The following is a 13,604-nucleotide window of genomic DNA, read 5'->3' as shown; positions in this document are numbered from 1 at the left end:
CTTGTGAGCATTTGCCATGTAGGCTGAGAGAAGACTGTTCATGTATTTTATTCAGTGATAGGAAGGTGGACAGGCTGCATTATCCAGGCCCATCCTTTCAGGAGTCTCTTCCCATCCTCAGTGTTTTCTTTGTAGCCAGGGTGATCCCAAATGAAATCCTGTGCCCCTTTGAGGACCCTGCAGAGCAAGCCCTCAAAGAAGGACAGCAGATCAACAACGCGTGTTCCTCCAGCGGCCTGTGGAAGGTGCTGCTTTTATTCCCTTCAGCATGGAGCAGCTTTTCCAGAGTCTGAGCCTGCAGAGAGGGTGCACTCCTGGGAACAAGAGCAGCCCCACGATCAGGTGTCATTTTCTTAACCCGGCCAGTGGGTCTTATCTCCGGATCAGGCCAGCTGGCAGCAGGCTGGCGGCGAGCGCCGCGGCCAGGGGAGGTAGCAGGGGATCTGTACAGTCAGGCACACTCTCGGGGTGTGGGGCTCACATCTGGCTGCAAGATGCTTTGAACACTTCGTCGGACAAAGGCGCTTGGTCAAAAAAGGTCAGGGCAGGTTCAGTTGTACTGCCAAGGGTGAAAACTGTAGTGAAAGTCAATAAAAGGCTCTCATGGCTTCTAGTTTACCCAAATAAGGGGAGAGAAGAATTGTTAACACAGGGTTTTCACTTACCTTTTCAAGGTCATAGGAAGGTTAGCTCAGCTTCAAATTGCTGCATAAGCTTGAAAGGAAGAATGACAAAATGTGGATTAGGAAAATACATGGTCTTATTTTTAAAAGGTTGTTCTACTGAAATTGCAGAGGATGGTGGTCACCGGGAGGGTGAAGTGCAGGCAGCGTGTGATGAAGGCTCAAAATTTTGCAGCTTGAGCATTTTTCTATGTGTTTTGAAAGAGGATGTAGTGACAAGAAAGATTTTGATGTTATAGCTGGGTGAAATTCGGTTATGTGAAATATGTATATTTTTAATGGTGTTGGTAGTTATCTACAGGCAAAATGAGCAGGAAAATTTGGTGGTCTGTAGCTTGGTTGTTTCCTGGAAGCTCTGATTTAATTACAGAAAAAGTCATTCAGCATAATATATGGCTGGTTCAAGAAATCCTATCATTGAAGAAGATCTGGTAGAGTTTCTGGGTGCAGGAATCTGTTTTTTAAGCTCCCCTTTTTATACAAAGTAAAACATCCTGAACAGTCTCTTGAGCTTTGCAAACCATGCTGGGACACTTTGGTTCTGCCTTTAGAGACAGAAAGCAGAGCTGACTGTGGCAGACTGTAATGAGTTTTCACTGCCAAAGAAACTAATTTTACTGTTTACAAGTCATGTTTCAAATGAACAAAAAAACACCTGTGTGTAAATTACTCTTTCTGTAACATGATTTTTCAATACTTCCAAAGACACCTGTAGGGTTTCACGTCCAATCCCATGATAAATTAATGGTGGCTGGATGTCCAAACCCAACAAATCATCTTCAGGCAGTTCAGCCACTGAAAAACTAATGTCAATTTACAGTAAAAAATATCCTCTTTCATACAGAAATAGAAATTAGGGTGTGTGCACAAGAGGGGTATCAGTTCATAAATCAAGGAATGTGAGCACCTCAAATGTTCTTCAAATATTACACCATGGAAAAATATCTGGGAATCTCTGTTATTTTTGCCTCTTCCACTTCTGGCTATGCCCACTGTGTTCCCACTGATTGCATCATTGTTAAAAATAATAATACAAACAGAGATTTCAAAGAAACTCATGAGCAAATACTTTATGGTATTTACAAGGTGCATTTTTTATGAGTTGATTTTTCTTCTCTTTAAGCAATGCTTCATCTGTATCTAGTAAAATACTAGATGAGAAACAGTTTACTAGATATAGAATATTAAATACAAATATTGGGCGGTCATAACAGATAAGTCTGAAAAGGGCTTTAAAAGAAACCAAAGAAGTTTTCATATAAACAGCTAGAATAAACACATGAAAATTTGGGGTTTCTTAATAAAATGCACAACATATGTGTGTAGTTAAGAAAATGTCTACATTCACATGCACGTATGTGTGAGAATATATATATATATTTGTGCACTTACATGGTTCAGCTGTACATGTATACACATATTTTATATATTTATAACATCTGTTTATTATACTTATATATGCTTTTCAACACTGTTTCACTGTTTCAAACTGTTCAAAACCAAAACTGCTTAACACAAAATTCTAATACTCCAACTGGAGGTAAATGTCACCCTCCTAAAATAAAAAGCTATAAATACAGCATTTGTTTTTACTGTTTACTCTGGATAAATCATATTTTTAACTAGCGTGCTATCCTGAGGACATGGAAGCTTTCCATGCATATATACAAAATTTGACCATTGTTTAGTGGAAATAATACCAAATTACACTGGTGTTAGAAAGATGCTAGGCAGCCTGAAGCATGATGCAATGGTTGAACCCAAAAGTTCAGTTCATTTGCAGAGATATTACTGGTTCCAGCTGTGTTCTCTGGGTAGGGGATGGGGAGAAAGTCCATGTCCAGCTGGAAATAGAGTGGGATACATGGAGTTCCTTGTTCGGGCAGAATACACACCAGAAACCAAACAAAGAAATGCCTGAGATGCACAGCACTGACTCAGAATGAAAACAGGAATGGTTGGATCATGTCACAGTAACCCGAGACACTTTGCACAGGTCCTCCTACATTCTTCCAGGGAACTTCTTCAGGTGACACTTTGTTTAATAATGGAAAATACTCCTATATGTAACCTTTAGAATCTCCCTTAAAGTCTTGACTGATGTGTTTTCATCATTGAAATTTATAGTAATATCAGCATTGGTAATTTATGTGTTTTAATTTAAAACATCTGGTTTTAATTCATGTAGTTCAAGGGGTTTTCAGCGGTTGCCCATGAGTAAACATTTGATCTTGATACTATATTTTGAGCTTACATTTGACTACCATATTTCCAATGCTTGGGTTTTCATTAAAAGTTAAATAATTTTGTCTCAAAAATCAGTTTTTCACAAGAGAAGTGACATTGATTCTAAATAATGAAAAAGACTTCCGTGTTTCAGTCAAATTGGACAATGAAAACAATTCCATTCATTGCATATTTGATTTTGGTAATCCTCATTTCTGGGTTTTTTGGAGGGTATTTTTTTTTGTATACCCATTCAGTACTGCTGTGCTGGATGATACTGAGACCTAAGAAAAGATCACTGTAACAGGGAAGTTCCCCTATTAATTTTCAAAACCCAACCAGGCTCAGTGAGTGCAGTTCAAAAGCAATACTCTTTCTTTGTGAGACATATGGCCTTGAGCAGCATTCTCAGCTTCCCCTGTGGTTTTAGGATGATTCATGGATTTTGATGGTTTTCTAGAAGACCCAGTTGCTAAAATCTTGTAAATGCATTTGAATTTAATTTTATTTTAAAGTGAAGGGGTTTTAGCTACTTGTTTTCAAAGAAGGGGTTGAGAATAAGAAGGTCAAAGGCTCCAACACATTAAGACATTTAATTAAGGGATCTCAACATTTCTTTGTATTAAAAATCCATAATTGAGGAGGGATATTCTGAATACATGGGACTGAATTCTGAATGCCATGGGACTGGCAGTGCTGCAGATCTCTTGCAAAAGAAGTCACTTAGATGGTTCTCTAAAAGCAATTTCTTGGTTTCAAACCAAAGCAGTTCAGCTTGGACTGCTCCCAGTGGCTTCCATCTGCTGTCCTGGTCCATGGATTCTGTACCAATGATTTTGCCTTGACATGGCTTGTGGCAGCAGCAATGAAGGAGCTGTGTGGAAAGTTAGTTCAAATGTGTCTGAAGCCCCAAATGCTCTTTCCCTCAGAGAAACAAGGAAATAAGCTGTGAGGTCTCACATTGCCCCAAAGTGTGATTATGTATGTACAGGGTACATAACGAGCAGCCTCTTGCTTCAGAATACTCTGAAATACATGAAGTTTTCGTTAGGAGCTGTAGCAATTGGATGAGGGGTGCAGGTTTCACTCAAAGAGGGCAGGATTAGATTAGACGTCAGCCAGAAATTCTTGCCTGTGAGGGCAGCAAGGCTCTGGCACAGGTTACCCAGAGAAGTTTAATGACCCATCCCTGGAGATGTTCAAGCCCATCTCGGATGGACTTTGAGCAGCTTGGTCTAGTGGAAAATGTCCCCCAATGGCAAGGGGGTGGAAGCAGAAGATCTTTAAGGTCCTTTCCAACCCAAACCATTCCATGGTAGTGTGAATCCATGATGTCATGATTTTGTGTATATTCCTAACAGTAAAGAGGGAAGAACAGAAGACAATAATTATGAGAGAGAAGGTGACTAGATCCATTCACCATTTCAAATGCATCATCTTTTTAGCTCTTTAATTAATTCATTAATTACAAATTAGCTTCCAGGATTTCATAGTAGGAAGCTTTATAATTATCTAATCTTTACTCCTGTGTAACAAACCAAAGAATTGAGCTTTAATTCTCCCTCCATAACTGATGGTGGGTATAAAGAAGAGATTCAATCAAGAGTGTTACTCTATCAGGACTCATTTCTCTGCAATTTACGATACCATATGGTACATTTAATCAGGAATAAAGAAGGTTTCCAGAATTGGAATGATTTTATATCAAGACTGGGACATCTCTAGCTGCTCTACTTTCATTGATATGAAGGACATTAGTCTAATCATAGCTTTGGACTGAAATTTTGGTTAACAGCCCTTTTGAAGTAAACCTCTGTGATTTCTGTTTTTAACAAGTCTTGGTTTCCTGCCCAGAACCTGACCATGCTGGAAAGCCTTTTTGAAGTCCTTTATTCCTTTAGCATATTTACCAGTACTTGAGTGTAATAATACAACATTTTTATCCTCTGAACACAATTCCTAGACTTCCATAGCTCCAAATGGGAATGTCCTGCTTCTCTGAGAGGACAATATATGTCTCTTCAGGAAATAATCCAATATAATTTGCCTTTGGCTGTAAGAGCTGTAGAAGTGTTGGAAGGTCTCTGGCTGTAGCCTTGCAGTAAGCCAGTTTAATCAGAGTCATGGTAGCAATTCAACTTGAAGAAATTTAAATTAATCTCTCTAAAGAAATAAAAAAAAAAGTAACAAGTCCAAATCTTAATTAAATGCTATATTTTAAATTCTGTGAATAATATTGTCTAAGAAACATTTAATCATTGTATTTTCTTGTTTAGGATTAGCTGTTTAAAGACAAAAGACTCTAGGCTCCAATTAACTGCTGCCAAAAATTAATTTAAGTAGCCTAATTGACAACTTGCTTTAAGCTACATAAAATCTTGGCATAAAACTTATTGTCAAGGGAAAAATATTCCTAATTTATTACTTTATTATAAATGAAACTATTGACCAAAGTGCACTTGCTCTGCTTGCAGCTGTTATGTAAAACAACAATATGGAGATGAGGACGATAAGTCCTCGTCCTTATGTGTCAATACAAGTTGCTCTAAAATTGCTCTTGATTGTTGATGGGTTTTTGGGGTCACCAGAAATCTTGTTTTCAGGTGGTGCCAGTGGATCCCAGCCCATTCTCGTGCCGTTACTGGTGGCACTGGTGAGCCTGGGCTGCTGCTGGCCTTCAGACAGAGCCTGACAGTGAAAGCCGAGCCCGCCTCCCACCTCTATGCAAAGGAGAAACGTAAACTCTTCCACATGTGGGAGCAGAATGTGGTTGCTGTGGGGAGAAGGTAGCAAGGCTATTAAATGTAAAACCAGGGCTGAACAATCAAAAGGCTTGTCTGCGAGTGTGCGAGATACTCGGATATCTGTGAACAGGGAGAGAAAATTAAAAGCTGTAAGTACATACTGTAAAGCTCTTTAGTTTCTTGTTTATGGTCGCAACGGGCCAACTTTCAAAGCCACTTCTTGAAACGCTGCCCACGGTTTTCCACCTGCAACTAGTTAGACACACAAGTCCTGTGTTTTCTGCACTGGCACACAGCTAATTTGCACCCCTCAAAACCCAGATGAGTTACAGAGGCATTGGTGCCTGTGTGGGGCACGGTCCCCCGGTTCCCTGACCCTTGGTATGTGCCACGCTGGAGAGGCAGCCCTTTTCCTGCACCCACTGTGCCGGGCCTTCTGCTGTTTGGCTTTTCCACTCACTGTTTCTTGCCATCCATCCATCTCGACCTGCTTCAACACCTGCTTGATTTGTTCTTAGCCATTATGCTGGGCTTTTTTCCTCCTTGCACTGCACAAAATGATGGCATGGGAAAGGTGGCTTGCTGGTGTGTAGCTTCTCCAAGGAGTCCCTTTGAAGGCTAAAAAGGTTGCTTGGAAAATATGGTATCTTGGCTCAATTTTCATTGTCTAGGCACATTTCATTTCAGGAAATCATAAGCTACCAACACAACCATGTCATTGCAATTTTTCAAGCATTTTCTTTTTGTGCCTGTGTGTTTTATATCTGGGTGAAGTCACATCCCCTCCAGGCTATTGGAACAAAGCTCAGCTGAGAGCTGAACGTACCAAACAAGAGGAAATTACAAAGGGAAAGTTAATGTCTCCAACCATTAGTTTGGGCACTTCTCCCACAGCCTTGGTGAACCATGGAGCAACAGCCTGAGTTCACTCCAGAGGCCACTGGCCCAGGGAGATCCACCTACATGGCTTGGGAAGCAAAACCCTCCCAGCCACGGCATCCACAGAGCCTCAGAGATGCTTTTGCAAAGCTCCCAGGGCACTGTGACCCTTCTTCACACCCCTCCTCCCCTGAACAAACTGTTTAAAGACCAAGATTTGCTGCAGAGATAAGGAGCACTAAAGAATTTACAGCAGGTGCTATTTGAAGAGACTTCGAACAATGCAGAATTACCTGTGCCCATTTAGTCCATTAATCTTCTCTTGTAAAAATAGCAATAAACAGTGATTTAGGAGCAGGGAGGAGCCAAGTTAGAAGCCCTGAGGTTAACAGGGAGGAAGATCAGTGCTTGTGGTTAAATTTCTGTTTGTGCAACAAGTGACTGAACTGATGAAAAATGTAACTGCAGGTACAGGGTAGAAAAGACCGAATTACAACGACTGTGGCTGGTATTAATTAGCAGATATATGGGAGGGATTCTACCATGTGCTGCAGAAAACCACAAGTAACAACACTCAGGGCACAAAAAGGGTTTGCAAACTGCAAAGACCTCCATAACAGATATATGGACTTGCACTGAATGCCCAGGGAAGGCAGCACAATAATGAGGTTGTCCTAAAACTGGCTGAAATCTGAAGGTAAGTGACAGTGGTTAATCACAGTAATTACCACCTGCTTGGCTGTTATCTCAGTGCGGCTGGGTGTCCACAGCAGGCACCCTCAGCCCCAGAACAAAGTCTTGCTATGATGGATGGGCTCTGGGTTTTAAACTGAAAAACGCAGAGAGAGACCTGACCAAAGATCACTGGAGCCAAAGGCGATTCTTTCCCACTGGAACAAGCCCTGTGGCATCAGGAACCCATCAAAAAAAAGGTGATTTACGTGAATCCAGCCGTAGAATAGTTTCTCCCCGAATGAAAACAAATGAGCTGGCAAAGTATTAATTTAAAATAGTTGACTTGTTAACGAGCAGTATATATTAGAAATGTTGCTTCTTGAGGACTGTCTGCCTTTGTTTTGCAGGTGGCTGTGTGCCTGCCCTGCTCTGGTATGTGGGTACCTCCCCCAGAGTTTCCTGGATCTGCCCTGCACCCAGCAATCATGTGCCTGCTGCATTTGGCTGGGATCTTCTTTGGAAGCAAAGATGGTTGTGACTTTAACATGGTTGCCAAAATTTTAGTAGGTTTTAATGCTCTTCAACAAGTTAACATTAATTTAAACATGGTCTTGTTTTTCCTCTGTATTAAAAAAAATAATTCTGAAATAACTTTTGGAATTATTCTTGTTTTGCTTTTTATATGAGCACGGATTTTCTCAGTATCATTCTAAAACAACCTAGATTAAAACAATTTTTTAATCACTCATTTAAATACTCATGGAAATTTCTGACCTCTTTAAAACCAGAGGGAGCTCAAAATAATAATGACAAGAATTTTTCTTTCATTTTTAAAAAGAAATGTATTTCTGGGTTTGATCCTATTTATGTAGAAGATTATAACTTTGTTTTGAATGAGGCAGTCATGTCAACAACAAATTATGAAACTACGTGAGAATCTGAGAAAGGAAGAAACCAGCATTATTTGCACCATTTTGTAAGATAATAAATACAATTCCTAGAGTGAACTGGTTAACTAAAACCGATTTTGTCAATTAAAACTTCAGCTAGTGGAAATATTTCTTTTATTAATTACGCTCCTTTTTTTCCTCCCACTCCGTCCATGTGCCGAGTACCAGACACCAGGAAACACAATGGACAGAAAGCAAGACCTGAGCATCCAGGCAGAAAACAGGCCTTGTGGCAGAGCCAGAGGCAGCTGGGATCCTGAGCCACACAATGCCACCATATCCCTGCTGTGTAATGAACCCCAAGTGCTCCTTTCCCATCCCAAGGGCTGCGGCCACCTGGATGCTGAACACTGCTCCCAGCTCCAGCCCTCCGGTGTCTCTCTTGCCCAAAAATGCCACTGAGAAAGGCACAAATCCTGCTGCTTCTGCCCGGTGCTTGGGATGCAAACTGGCCAAATGTGTTAGGGTCAGCACAACCACGACACTCTTTGTTGGCAGATTGAATACAGTCAGGGGTAGGGGGGTGGCAAGGACAGTAAAATTTAACGTACAGTGGAAGATGAAGGAGAAGGTGATTTTTTAAATATAATCATCCATCAAATCTGCAGTTGAGATAAGGGCTGCAACAAGGCAAACAGGAATTCTGGAAATGGAGAGGCCTCTCTGTGTACAGCACAGGTTATTTTGCAACTTTGCTGCTGACTTACCTGAAAAGAATTCCTCTCCCCTGGTTCCTGATAAGGAACTTGCTCCTTCAAATTCCCCTCACGGAGCAGTGAGATGGGGACAAAGTGGCACTCCCCAATTTCCTACACTTACACTTTCATTTGTGAAAAATCCTTTTTATTACTGACAAACTACAGCGTAATCGAGCTAAATCTCCAACCTCTGTTGGAGGCAGCAATGCCACGCATGGTGCATTGCAATGCCTGCCGTCCCAGGGATTTTTATGAGATCATATTTCACAAAGAAATAAATTTCCTCCTCCAGTCTGATGCAATCAGGTTACCAAGTGGTAACCTGATGGTAAATAGCTATGGATACCTTCCGTGCTGTTTTGCAAAGTGTTTGCGGATATTCGAGGATGAAAGTTGCCCCAGATAAGATCTTAATCACTGAAATCTGGAGAGTGATTGAGAAAATGGCCCCACAGGGATGTCGCAGGTTCCCTGGAGGAAGCCCAGGCACCTCCTGCAGCCACTCAGCACCAGCATGACCCCCAAGAAACTATTTGTCTTGTATTTATCTAGCCTGTGCCAGCACAGCCCTGCTTTGGTGATGGTCTTCTCTCTGCCTGCAAGTCCCAAGGCACTGACTTGGATTGATTCATCCCTAAACTGCAGCTATGGAACCTGGCATAAGATTGTTTAGTGTAAGTAGATCCATTTCACTTCTTTTTCTGGATCAAAGGAAGAAAACATCTTCCCAAATATAAATTCTCTTCCCTTTACCTACGCAAATTTTCATAGGAAACAGCAGATGGGTGCTGCCCAGTAAAAAAAAAATCAGTTAACTGAGTTTACAGGGGAGATGTTTTTTGAAAGGCATTTTGGTAGCATGCTTGGGATGGCCAAGGCATCTACAGGCACTCTCCAACCCTTGAAAGGGGCACTGTGTGGCCTACAGGAGACTTAACTCCATGACAGCTGCTGACAATAAAAATCTGACAATTGTCCATGACCAGCAAGCAATGTAACAAGTGGGGTCTGTGTACCACGTTCAGACCTGAAGCCAAACAAAAGAAGTTCAAAGAAATGTGAAATCATGCTGGTTTCCACCAAAGATTTTCCCTAAAAACTACTACTTTTGGTCATAGAAGAAGGTAGAGAGATAGATTGCCAACAACACCATTGGCTTCTGGCAGATCCTTCATGAATAAATCCCGTGGATCTCAGCTCTGAGAGAAGCAGGAAACTCAAAACTTCAAACTGAAATTTAGTCTTGTTCTTGCTAATTTTGGGTACTTGACTCCTGAAACAAGGCAGGAGATATCCTACAAATTCTAAGATGCTGACCAGGAACAGAAAATTCTGCTGAACCTGTAGGCATCAGCTCCTGCCATATTCCAATGTCCCATGGAGAACCCTCCTTCCACCTGAACACTGGAGAGAGCTCTCAGCACTGCGTGATCTTCCCTTGGGAGTGGTCACTTTCCAGGCACTGGGATTTAGAAGAGTCATTTCACTGCCAGTTCCTGGAAGCAAAACAGAAGGTGTCAAATGTGTAAACATCATCACTATACCCCATCTAAGATCATCACACAGGCCAAGATTTTGTCGCTTCTTCTTTTTACCTCTCTTTTTGATAACCACTCTTTCGTCACTTCTCAGTGTTTTCTCAGTCAAAAGATTAATGTAAAAATCACCTCCATGGGATTTATACTTCTGGTTTTCAGTAGGCACTTGCCATTTAGTAATTCCTTAATGTGAGATTGTGAAATACCTAAAGCAAGGCCTGATCTGGCAAGATAACAAGGCCGTGAATCACTATTGAGATCAGCGGTAATTGTGTGTTGAGGCACGCACCAAGAACCAAAAATGTGGGGATCAGAGAGCAACTCAGGATTGGGTTCAAAAGGTGATGAAATGGGAAACTATCTCGAGCGTTTTGATATGACATCCAAAGGATTTACCCAGGTCAGAGCAACCTGATGAATCCACTTGAAAGTGAATCTCCTTGGAAGCTTTCCTTCATCCTAGAGAAGGCACGAGGGATCAGAAGAGGAGTTCCTTACAGATAGTGTGATATTCAGCTCAGGAAATCCTGTAAGTGCACAGGAGAGAAAAAGATGGTCCTGGGCCAAGGATTAAGAACTGCTATTCTCTCCCATGGACATCCACTATCTTTCCAGACACAAAAAAGAGTGCTCATATAAATTCACATGCTATGCAATTTGGAAAATAGAGGTTTTTTTTTTTTTAAAACAGGTCACAGGACAAAAACTTGTATTGTCTTTCAAAGAATTTGAATTATTTTTAAAAAAGAAGTGATGCAGGTCCATCCTCTAATGTTTACTTTTTTGTTGTTGTTGTTTATCTTTCAATCTTTTTTAGTCTGAAGTGGTTTCTAAACCTTCCTAGGACCTAAAATACATTTTTACAAAAAATCTAAGTTACTTGGAAAATGAATGAAGTTCAAGAGATGTTTAATCATTTCTGGGGTATATATCTGAATTTGCTCTGAAATGTTCCTTTCCCAAGGTGACTAGGATACAGGGGTGATCCAATGCTTCCCTGAAACATTCTTCTCATGTTGATTTGACCCAAGATTTGCATGTCTTTTGGAAGCTTATATCAACTTCTCAACAGAAATGTTGCAATTTCTATTACTGCCCCTATACCCCAATCTGCAAAGGATGCTTTTGTGAGATTTTTAGGTGAGAGAAATCTTGATCTGGACCAAGGTTTTGGTTTTGTTGTTTTGCTTTAACTCCTGATTTACCTTTGAGACAACCCCCCACAATATGCTAACACACCATTCAAAGCCAGATGCAACAGCTCTGCATTACATCAGATTTTTGAAAATCCTGGGAAAGTGGGCATGGTGCCTTCCTGTGCCTTGTAGGGAATGTGGTGGCAGCACAGCAGAACCCCCACTGCACCTTTCTACCTTGGAGCTTCAGACCATCACAGGTTCCTGCAGCCAGTGCTGGGGCTGCTTTCTGGCTTGGACTGGGAAAAAGCCCCAGTGCACATCACTGACCAGGCACAAACTGCTCCAGTCTCTTCTGCAGTCTGGAGGAGCTCAGAAACGCCCTGTCCTTGCCTCTAGGAGTCTGACACACCACAGACCAAGCAGCCAACATAAAGCCAGAGAGGCTTTTGCTTCAGTGGATGAGCTGGGCACTTAAAGATGATTGTAAAGCAATGCTCTCTGTGAATGTTGATCCCACTGAAAGGGTTTCCCTGCTAATCTCAATAGCCCTAATTTCTTTAGACATTCCAGAAGGATTTTGCATCTCAGTCTAGACACACTTCATCCCTCTGTTTTGAGAGAGAAAGCCTTTTGAAACTGCCAGAGCTCCTTTGTTTTCCTGCTCTGAAGGGCTTTGGTGCCTTTGAACAAAATAGGATAGCCTAGGATGAAGATGAAGTCTTCAAAGCTCACTGCTTCCTTATATTCTATTCAAGGTGCAGGATGTATATCTAGAGTTTCTAGTCCCTTTCCAATTCTTGTTTCTTGAAGTTCCCCATTAAAGTCAATAAAAGTACGGGATCAGAGTTCTAGTTCTGCCTCAGCCTCTCTGACATATGGAGAAAGTCTCCTCATCTTTTGGTTTCCTATAAATATTCTTTTTCTTGTGCCAATTAATCATGTAATGTCTATACAGCGTTCGGAGCGTTAGACGGAGTCAAGACTGAAACGGCATAATCACGTCTGCTTCCGCTTCCCTCCATGAACTCTTCTGTGCAAGAATCAACCTTGCAGGGTATAAATACCTTCTGCTGGGAATTTCTGAGTATTTCTGACGTCAAATAGAATGAGGCCTGATTATGTTTATGCGGGGCTTTGGGGTTTTTTTGCTCACACAAGTGCTCGCACATGGAAGACAAGCAGTGCTTTTAAAGGCAGAGTTCAGTAAGCGCCTGGCCCCTGTGAGAAGTGACAGACATCGAGGCTGGTCCCATCATTGTGCCCTGGGTCACTTTGCAATAAGTAAATCAGCAGCATCTTAAAAGCGAAAGCAATGCAATGTGCTTTATTATTTTCTTACCTTTTCATACAGTCCTCCTGAAAAATGTCACAAAGTGTGACTCATCACATCTGCACGAAGTTATGAAAAAAGTAAGCCTTGTTAACCTGCTGTTTGAAAACCAGAACACTTTTATCAGTTCATATAATTGCTAACCCCTTATTCACTGTTCAACACTGAAGGGTTCTTTGCCTCCTAAGATCCCACTAATTGCTGACAGATTTGATTTCTCTGTGACAGCAGGAGTCCTGTTTCTGGCCTTTACATCAAGTAATTGCTTTATTTTTCTCCCTCTGCTCTGAAAAACGGAATTCCCTTCTCCCCTGCTTGAACCTCTGTAATGACTTCTTTCTATGTTATTAAATCCTTGCCATTTAAATCACATTTAGAGATGTTTTGAATAACTGATTCCAATTACTAAGGCTCTTACTAAGGAGCAGCTGAAAATGCAAGTCATTACTTGCCCATACACAAGCAGCTACACCTTGCAGCAGTCTCTGGTGGACTGTATTTTATTTCTACTCAGTAAGGTGCAATTTATACTCACAGGAGGCGGGTGTTCAACAAATATACAGCTGCTGGAGTTCTCATAATTTGTTGCTTGTGCAAAATGGAGACCTGATTTCATATTTATTTTATAAATAGTGCTATTCCTTAAAGAAATCATCCGGTCCTTCCTGTAGTGGCTCGGGAAGCCTGCTTGGAACAACAGCGGAGATGAGCAGTTGACCGAGGAATGACCCACGTGAGGTTA

At 41.3% G+C, this 13,604-nt stretch overlaps 1 long non-coding RNA gene across 1 annotated transcript in view; it reads left to right on the top strand.

The window, feature by feature from the left end:
• Positions 1-7,887, top strand: part of LOC135305895 (uncharacterized) — a 57,689-nt gene extending 49,802 nt beyond the window's left edge. The window contains exon 4 of the long non-coding RNA XR_010366883.1: positions 7,615-7,887. This is a non-coding gene — a long non-coding RNA (uncharacterized LOC135305895). The remainder of the gene's footprint in view (positions 1-7,614) is intronic.
• Positions 7,888-13,604: the final 5,717 nt, after the last annotated feature.

The sequence above is a fragment of the Passer domesticus genome, chromosome 8 (assembly GCF_036417665.1).
Source record: "Passer domesticus isolate bPasDom1 chromosome 8, bPasDom1.hap1, whole genome shotgun sequence".
NCBI lineage: Eukaryota > Metazoa > Chordata > Aves > Passeriformes > Passeridae > Passer > Passer domesticus.
This window is presented reverse-complemented; position numbering and strand designations above follow the sequence as displayed.